This window comes from Nanorana parkeri, unplaced genomic scaffold (genome assembly GCF_000935625.1).
Source record: "Nanorana parkeri isolate BGI_ZX_2015 unplaced genomic scaffold, ASM93562v1 scaffold241, whole genome shotgun sequence".
In the NCBI taxonomy this organism is placed as follows: Eukaryota; Metazoa; Chordata; class Amphibia; order Anura; family Dicroglossidae; genus Nanorana; species Nanorana parkeri.
In genome coordinates, this window is record NW_017306509.1 from 1,347,462 (window position 1) to 1,351,022 (window position 3,561).

Sequence of the window (3,561 nt, forward strand, 5' to 3'; positions counted from 1 at the left end):
TATATATATAATTAGTACATTCAGAAAGTATTCAGACCCCCTTAACTTTTTTTCAATTTTGTCATGTTGCAGCCTAATGCTACAGTTGTTTAAATTATAATTTTTTCTCATTAGCCTACACTCAGTACCTCATAATGACAAAGTGAAAGCAGAATTTTAGAAAAATGTTTGCAAATGTATGGCCAAACTGAGCAATCGGGGGAGAAGGGCCTTAGTAAGAGAGGTGACCAAGAACCCGATGGTCACTCTGACTGAGATCCAGAGATCCTGTGTGGTGATGGGACAAAGTTCCAGAAGGACAAACATCACTGCAGCCCTCCACTGATCTAGCCTGTATGGCAGAGTGGCTAGACGGAAGCCTCTCCTCACATGAAAGCTCGCTTGGAGTTTGCAAAAAAAGCACCTGAAGGTCTGGTCTGGTCTGGTGAAACCAAGATTGAACTGTTTGGCCTCAATTCTAAACGTTATGTCTGGAGGAAACAGGTACCACTCATCACCTGTCCAATACCATCCCAACAGTGAAGCATGTGGTGGCAGCATCATGCTGTGGTGGTGTTTTTCAGAAGTAGGGACTGGAAGGCTGGTCAGGGTTGAGGGAAAGCTGAATGGAGCAAAGAACAGAGATATCCTCAATGAAAACCTGTACCACAGCGCTCAGGACCTTGAACTGGGCCGATAGTTCACCTTCCAACATGATCCTAAGCACACAGTCAAGACAAAACAGGAGTGGCTTATGAACAACTCTGTGAATGTCCTAGAGTGGCCCAGCCAAAGCCCTGACTTGAACCCTATTAAACATCACTGGAGAAACCTGTAAATGGCTGTCCACCGTTGGTCCCCATCCAACCTGACTGAGCTTGAGATGATTTGCAAAGAAGAATGGCAGAAAATCCCCCCAATCCAGGTGTCGCGTCATACCCAAAAAGACCCGAGGCTGTAATTGCAGCCAAAGGTGCATCAACAAAGTACTGAGTAAAGGGTCTGAATACTTCAGTACATGTGATATTTCAGTTTTTTCCTTTTTAATAAATTCACAGACATTTCTAAAATTCTGTTTTCACTTTGTCATTATGGGGTACTGAGTGTAAAATAATGAGAGAAAAAAAGAATTTAAGAAACTGTAGTTTCAGGCTGCAACATAAAAACATTGACAAAGGTGAATAGGGTCTGAATACTGTCTAAATGCAGTGTATAGTGTATATACAGTAATATAAAAGTTTTATGTAAATGAAATAACCTGGTAATGAGTAGGGTGAAAGCAGAAATGACATTAGCATGACAATACCTTCCTAACAGGCTTTCACAGCAATAATGCGAATGACAGAAATTGTGAATACAATATATGTGAGCTGTTGCAATTATTATTGATTAGTGTAATTACATGCTATCAAGAAAATCCATTTTATATTCAGTGTAACAAAATGTATTTTTGTTGTGTCTGCTGAAATTGAATAATCACAGGGACGCATTACTTCTGTTGATGTTTAGAATCAAGTGGGTTGTATGAAAGCAAAGTATATGTTTAGAGGGGATCTATAATTAAAGTGTGAGTTGCTGTTAAATGAATGTGCACTTGTAATGTGCACAGATAATTATATACTGTATACAAAAATTATACCTCTAAAGACATTTCACTACATACATGTGTAATCTGCTTTTACTTAGCTGCCTCAATCAACTCTGTTTGTTTTGCATATTTCCTATATACATTACTTAGGCACTCCTTGATATTCATGCATTCTTATTATATTCCTAATTACCAGTTCTTTTAACATACTAAAATGTTTTGTTCAAGAACGGGATAATGAAATAAGGAAAAACTGGTATTTTATGTCTAATGTTATTTTGCTCCTAGGCACCATTCAAGGGAAATCATAATCTGTTTTACTAAGCACATATTTTGAACTGTTATTGATGTTTACTGTACCATATTCCAGTTACAGCCAATCCCGGGGTTACGAACAAGATAGGGTCTGTAGGTTTATTTTTAAGATGAATTTGTATGTAAGTTGGAACACGTACATTTTTTAAGTAACTCCAGCCAAAAAATGTTTCTGTTTGTTTTGGATAGGGAAGGATTTTACCCCCTGTAAAGTTTGTTTTGCTGTGTGTGCCCCTATTCAGAATATTTCAGCTCACTTTCTGTCACTGTGACATTGGATTTGGAACTTTTCGAGTTGTTGCGGAAACAAGGATTGGTGATAAAACTTCAGTGGAGACACCTTTTTCCCATGATCACTCCTACAGGAGTGAATTTCCCTTCCTATGGGTAGATTTCCTCTCACTTCCTGTTGTATCAAGGACAGGAAGTGAGATTACATCTTTCTAATGAGGATACAGACAGCTGTAAAAACCTCACAGTGACCCGGAAGAAGAGGTGGGCACCCCTTGTTTGCATGTCTAACAAGAGCCAACTAACATACTAAAATGTTTTGTTCAAGAACGGGATAATGAAATAAGGAAAAACTGGTATTTTATGTCTAATGTTATTTTGCTCCTAGGCACCATTCAAGGGAAATCATAATCTGTTTTACTAAGCACATATTTTGAACTGTTATTGATGTTTACTGTACCATATTCCAGTTACAGCCAATCCCGGGGTTACGAACAAGATAGGGTCTGTAGGTTTATTTTTAAGATGAATTTGTATGTAAGTTGGAACACGTACATTTTTTAAGTAACTCCAGCCAAAAAATGTTTCTGTTTGTTTTGGATAGGGAAGGATTTTACCCCCTGTAAAGTTTGTTTTGCTGTGTGTGCCCCTATTCAGAATATTTCAGCTCACTTTCTGTCACTGTGACATTGGATTTGGAACTTTTCGAGTTGTTGCGGAAACAAGGATTGGTGATAAAACTTCAGTGGAGACACCTTTTTCCCATGATCACTCCTACAGGAGTGAATTTCCCTTCCTATGGGTAGATTTCCTCTCACTTCCTGTTGTATCAAGGACAGGAAGTGAGATTACATCTTTCTAATGAGGATACAGACAGCTGTAAAAACCTCACAGTGACCCGGAAGAAGAGGTGGGCACCCCTTGTTTGCATGTCTAACAAGAGCCAACTTCCTGTAATGTACGTACAGTAATACAAACCAGACCCAAAAAGGCAGGCACTCCTCATCGGCACGAGCCGCGGTAGCAGTAGATCTACCCCTGCTGTACAGTAATAACCTCCGTTTGTAAGTAGGAGTCGTATGTATGTAACTCAAGGACTGCCAGTACTGTATTACATTGTCATGATCTGCGGGTGTAAACCCCTCTCCACGATGCTGCTGCTGTTCCTGAGAGTGGCGTCTAGGAGATAGCTGATATTCCAGGGACCCCCTCACAGGAGTTTGGACTTGCTGCAAGCTACCCCCAGGTCTCTTGAACAGGTGCTCATGGACCCAGCGGTGTATTTACGAATGCTGCTGCCCTAGGCAAAACAGCAACGCCGCCCCCCCTCCCCCCCCCCGTACTGACGGATGATCGTCACCATCAGCACCGCCTCCCCATCAGCACAAGCCTGCATCGACAACCCCCTCCGACGATCACTCACCCGGCATTAAGAAGATTAAGAAGCG